Raw genomic sequence first — 6,700 nt, forward strand, 5'->3', positions numbered from 1 at the left:
CAGATTATCAGGTTTTTCTTTCTTGGACTTCCCCCCTGCCACCCCGCTCCCATCACCCCTTACTCCTACCACCAACCATCAGGTTTCAATTCCTCTATTCCATTGCTAAATGATTTTTTTTCCATGGGCCTTTCAGATACTGCAGATGACTGGAATGTCAAATCAGACTCACTGGTTTATCCAGTGTCAAGCTTCACTTATTATTTCAAGGATAGGCATAGCCATAAAGCCAAAGGACAGCAGGGAGGCCTCAAGGTCACTAAGGCAGCCCCCTGATGCTGCTGGGCTGCACATTTCTTTATCTCTAAAGTGACAGACTTCCAGATTAATCAACTTTCAAAACCTTTTTATAGACATCTCAAATACTTAGGAAAATATTCATACTCTTAAACTGATCTGTAAGAAGCTGAACAATCTTCTTTATACTTGCTTTCTAACGTTAATTCATTCCGCTCTCCACCTTATTTCTTATGCTCCAAGTACAATGGTCTCATTAAATTCTCTTAAGCATCTCAAGATCTTTCTGACCTTAGGACACTTTATATCCTATTAGCTTTGTCTAAAAGTCACCATTTGATTATTTGCCAGAAGAGCTCCTTCCTATGAAATGTCATTTCATCCAAGAGATTCCTTGGTGTAAATAATCTGAGGAACGCCCCTCATTTTCTCACATAACTCCATGCATTTTTCATAGTAGTCAACAGAACGCGTCATAATTAATTCTGGTGTTCAACAAATATTTGTTGAAACAGTTATGGTTCAGGTATTTAATAAGGTACTTTGAAACAAAGTGATAAACAAGACCGATTAAGTTCTAAACTTCATGGATTTCACATTCAAATAAGGGAGAGAGACAGAAAACTATTTTGCAATTAAATATTTAATATACTGTTGGAAGTGATAAGTGCCATGAACTAAAATGGGCAAGAGAATAGAGTATCATGAGGATTGGCTCTAGGGGGAAATGTGTATTTAAATAGAATAGTCAGGTAACTCCTCTCTGAGATGATAGCAGTGTGTTGAAAAAGTAATAGAAGTGAGAGAACAACCAATAAAATGATTGACTAAAACTTTCAATCAAGGAGAATGGTAAGTACAAAGTTGTTGACTGAGGAAAAAACTTGGCATATTTGAGAAAAGGCAAGGAGTCTAGAATAGCTAGAGAAGAATGACAAGGTAAATATTATTTTAAAAAGGGGGTCAGATCACCAGCCCAGGTGGGATGCATGAGACAAGTGCTCGGGCCTGGTGCACTGGGAAGACCCAGAGGAATCAGGTGGAGGTGGGAGGGGGGATCGGGATGGGGAATACGTGTAACTCTATGGCTGATTCATATCAATGTATGACAAAACCCACTGAAATGTTGTGAAGTAATTAGCCTCCAACTAATAAAAAATTTTAAAAAAAGGGGGTCAGAGGACTTCCCTGGCAGGCCAGTAATTAAGACTGTACAGTTCCACTGCAAGGGGCATGGGTTCAATCCCTGGTCAGGGGACTAAGATCGCACATGTTGCACAGGGTGGCCAAAATTAAACGAAAAATAAAAAGGGGGTCAGAGATAGAAACTTAGTCAAGGGGTGCCTTCTGGGGCAAGTAAATAATTGATATATTATTATCAGATGGCAGGTCATGGGAGTATACTGAAGAAGATAGTGAGATGATGAAATGCATCTTGTAAGAGGACCAGAGTAGTAGCAAGAAATGAGTTAAGAGATTATTGACTAAATGAATTAAGTTAAATTACACTAGATTATAGATGTATATTATACCTCCATGTGTGTCTACCATGTATACTGTACAATTTCAAGATAGGTTTATTTAAATCATGACAGAAACCAAGAGAAATATTCCCAACTCAGGTTATTATTATCCTATGCCAAAGCCAGACAAAGACACACAAGAAAAGAAACCTGCAGTCTACTATTCTTCATGAAGATAGGTGTAACATATAAGATTATTCAACATGAGAAAATGAGGTTATCCCAGGAATAAAAAGTTGTTTCAACATTTAGAAGTCAATGTGACATACCACATTAAGAAAATAAATACATCATACGATCATCACAAAAGATGCCCCAAATACACTTGACAAAATTCAGCAACCTTTAATGAAAACAATTTTCAGAAAGCCAACAATAAGAAGGTAACTCCCTCACTTTAAAGAGGAACACCTTACAAAGTCCTCTAACTTTATACTGAGTAATGAATGCTTTCTCATTATATCATTTTATGGGTGAAAACACCATTAGAGTGCTTTTCAATCTGAGATCTACCGTCAATAATAGAGCGAGGATTAGAATAGAGCAGCTCGCCCCACTTTGTCCACATTTTAAGTTTACAGCTAATGTAATAAAGGGAAGAAACGAAAGGCATGTGGATTAGAAAGGTAGAAACTGACTTTCTTTGCACATTAAAATAATATTTTTTGTAAAGATCCACAGGAATATATTAAAAAAAATTAATAAGGGAGTTTAGCAAGGTCACATGATAATGAGAGGGAGAGCCTCTTACATGGAAAGGAACAGAATAAGAATTGCAGTAGCTTTCTCATCAGAATCCATGCAAGAACTGAGTCCTCTCAACTCTCAGGCACTTTTAACACTGTTCCCTTCAAAGCTGCTAACTTATGGTTTCACGGGAATGTTTAGAAGTGCTCTGTACTGTCTCTCTCAAGTAGCAGAGATGAGCTTTCTATCTGCTCTCTAACAAGTCGAGACTTACCACTGGAAAGCTCTATTCTGTTCTGTATTTGCCCCTACACCAAATTAATCATCAACATGGCTTTATTATCTCCTCACATCCCAACCTTTTGTTCTATTCTACTGCTTTAAAAAGAGAAATTGTCACCACACTCCTGTTTTCCCTGTCACCAATTTCTCAGCTCTGTAAATCGCCTGGCACAGTGATACCAGGTAGCTTTCATGTAATAATATTCAATCATATAATTTCCCCCATCTCTAAACATCAGCTTTCCTGTGTTATGCAGAGAAGGTACTCTCTTTAGACTGCTCTACAGTTCCCCCAACATAGGGCTTTCCTGATAGCTCAGTTGGTAAAGAATCTGCCTGCAATGCAGGAGACCCCGGGTTGATTTCTGGGTCAGGAAGATCCACTGGAGGAAGGATAGGTTACCCACTCCAGTATCCTTGGGCTTCCCTTGTGGCTCAGCTGATAAAGAATCCACCTGCCATGTGGGAGACATGGGTTCGATCCCTGGGTTGGGAAGATCCCCTGGAGAAGGGAAAGGCTACCCACTCCAGTATTCTGACCTGGAGAATTCCATGGACTGTATAGGCCATGAGGTCACAAAGAGTCTTACACGACTGAGTGACTTTCACTTCCCCCAATATTTTCAACAGCCTATCGTTCTGATAAATATGCCTTTTGATGCATATTTAAATTTCTGTTCTTCCAACCAAGTGTTACAAACTCTTCTTCTTTCTGATCAAGTGATATATATTATCTTTTGTGTGTATGTGTGTGTGTGTTACTGGAAACATTTATTGAGTTAGAGTAAACTGGAGACTGAATAAAATGGAGGATCACACAGTCAAGTATAGCAAATTCCTCTCTTTAAAAATAATTAAACAGATAAACAAAGTCTCCAAGGAGTCTTGTAATAAAGAAATGTTTAAATTTGAAATTTTGCAAAGTCTACCACATCACTATTTAGCCAGACTCTGAAGGAGGTTATTTTTTGTTTTGTTTTAAAAAATATTTTTAAATTTAATTTATTTATTTATTTTACTTTACAACATTGTATCAGTTTTGCCATACATTGACTTGAATCCGCCATGGGTGTACCTGTGTTCCCCATCCTGAACCCCCCTCCCAACTCCCTCCCCATCCCATCCCTCTGGATCATCCCAGTTCACCAGCCCTCACATCCTGTATCATGCATTGAACCTGGACTGGTGATTCGTTTCACATATGATAATTTACATGTTTCAATGCCATTCTCCCATATCATCCCGCCCTCGCCCTCTCCCACAGAGTCCAAAAGACTGTTCAATACATCTGTGTCTCTCTTGCTGTCTTGCATACAGGGTTATCATTACCATCTTTCTAAATTCCATATATATGCGTTAGTATACTGTATTGGTGTTTTTCTTTCTGACTTACTTCACTCTGTATAATAGGCTTGGTTTCATCCACCTCATTAGAACCGATTCAACCAATTCAAATTCTTTTTAATGGCTGAGTAATATTCCGTTGTGTATATGTATCACAGCTTTCTTATCCATTCATCTGCTGATGGACATCTAGGTTGCTTCCATGTCCTGGCTACTATATAGTGCCGTGTTGAACACTGGGGTACATGTTTCTCTTTCAATTCTGGTTTCCTCGGTGTGTATGCCCAGCAATGGGATTGCTGGAGATATGTATTTTTCAAAGCAATTCAGATGTCCCTTCTACCATCTGTCTTTATCCAGATAATCTCAAGGCACAGAAGTCCCAATTACAATATTTATTCTTTGTTCCAATTACTTGACACCAAACTATACCACTTGGTAATGTTCATATATGTGTATCTTTTCCTCAACACTATAAGTTTCTGATAAAAGACCATGATGTGTCCTTCTCTCTGCACTCCCTAAGCCTCTAGGTCAATATTTATTCACTCTACAAATAGTTACACTGCCACCTAGGTAACTGATCCTGTGTGTTAAGCTTTGGAAATATAGCAATAACCAAGAGAGACATCATGTCTCAATACATGCTTACTGACAGTATCTATCACTGCAACACTCAAGCTGCTCTTAATCTGTCATCATCTATGGGAACAAACAATAATTACAGGTATGGTATCTCCAAGAATGAAAAATAGGCTATTCACAGCAATTATAGATTATCCCTAGATAACAATGTGTTACTTTGCACTTAAAAAAGAACCAGGACTTCCCTGGTAAGAATCTGCCTTCCAATGCGGTGGACATGGGTTCCACACCTAGTCCAGGAAGATTCCACATGCTAGGCAGCTAGGCCCCTGTGTCACAACTACCGAAACTCACCAACCTGGAGTCTGTGCTCCACAACAAGAGAAGTTCAGCATTAAGAAGTTCATGCACCCCAATGAAGAGGAGTCCCCATTCCCTGAAACTAGAGAAAGCTGTAAGCAGCAAGGAAAACCCAGTGTGGCCAAAAATAAATCAATAAAATTTTTTTTAAAAGAACCAAAGTTCTAAGCAATTTTACTTATTAAAAGTTGAGCAGCTATTTTGTGGCTACAAGTATTTGAAATGTTAAATTAGTAATTAAAGCAAGATACAAATGAAAATGGCTTCCCGGGTGGTACTAGTGTTAAAGAGCCTGCCTGCCAATGCAGGAGATATAAGAGACATGGGTTCGATCCCTGGGTTGGGAAGATTCCTGGAGGAGGGCGTGGCAGCCCACTCCAGGATTCTCATCTGGAGAATCCCATGGACAGAGGAGCCTGGCGGGCTACAGACCATAGGGATGCACGGAATCGGACACGACTGAAGAGACTTAGCGCACGTGCACACAAGTGAAAATATGACTGTAGTAGCGGAAAACAGAGATCCACGGGTGGATTTCATGAATGTTCAGAAGGGCGGCTGTCAGCGGTTACCTGTGACTCAACGTCACCACCAGAGTAAAGCAGTCTAGAAAAACTTCTAAATTCCAGTATCCTTTTAGTTAGTGGTACGTGAACTAAAATAGTGGTCAAAGAGAAAGAAAATGGTATCTGTGTATTGGCCACTTGGAATTCTTACATTGCCGAGGAAAAAAGGCTCTCAGCATCAGGACATGTGGCAGTCATAGTTACAGTTGTTCCTACAGGAGTCTAAGGGTCAGAATGGGAAATGTCAAGCCTCTTTGTTTGGGGTACAGAGAGCTACTGTGTGATGGATCTTAACCTTCTAGTCAAAGCTATGGTTTTTCCAGTATTCATGTATGGATGTGAGAGTTGAACTATAAAGAAAACTGAGGGTCGAAGAATTGATGCTTTTGAACTGTGTCTTTGAACAAGACTCTTGAGAGTTCCTTGGACAGCAAAGAGATCCAACCAGTCCATCCTAAAGGAAATCAGTCCTGACTATTCATTGGAAGAACTGATGCTGAAGCTGAAACTCCAATACTTTGGGTACCTGGTGTGAAGAACTGACTCATTGGAAAAGACCCTGATGCTGAGAAAGATTGAAGGTGGGAGGAGAAGGGGACAACAGAGGATAAGATGGTTGGATGGCATCACCGACTCAATGGACATGAGTTTGAGTAAACTCCGGGAGTTGGTGATGGACAGGGAGGCCTGGCGTGCTGCAGTCCATGGGATTGCAAAGAGGCAGACACCACTGCGCAACTGAACTGAACTGAAGATAAGGAGTTAATTCATTCCTTTAAATCTTGAAAACAACTAAGCATAGAAGTAAATCATCCATTACTCATCTGCCCTCAATGAGGATAGGCATGTCTTCAACCAGTGCCTGCTGAACTTGAAGCCTGCAGCCTTGGATCAGGACTTCTGGGCATTTTTCTAAGACTTGAATTTCCGAACCACAAAATTGTTGTGGAAGGGAAAAAGAGGAGTGAGACCACAACGTGTTTGTGAGCAGTCAAAATGCCAATTTTATCTGAGTGCATTGTTGGCAGGACACTGGTATTGGGCAGCAAACTCAATTATCTATGGGCTTTTCCAATCAGCTCTTTAGATTCTGTTAACACAGGAAATCCTGTTTGG

This window comes from Cervus canadensis, chromosome 28 (assembly GCF_019320065.1).
Source record: "Cervus canadensis isolate Bull #8, Minnesota chromosome 28, ASM1932006v1, whole genome shotgun sequence".
NCBI classification, from domain to species: domain Eukaryota; kingdom Metazoa; phylum Chordata; class Mammalia; order Artiodactyla; family Cervidae; genus Cervus; species Cervus canadensis.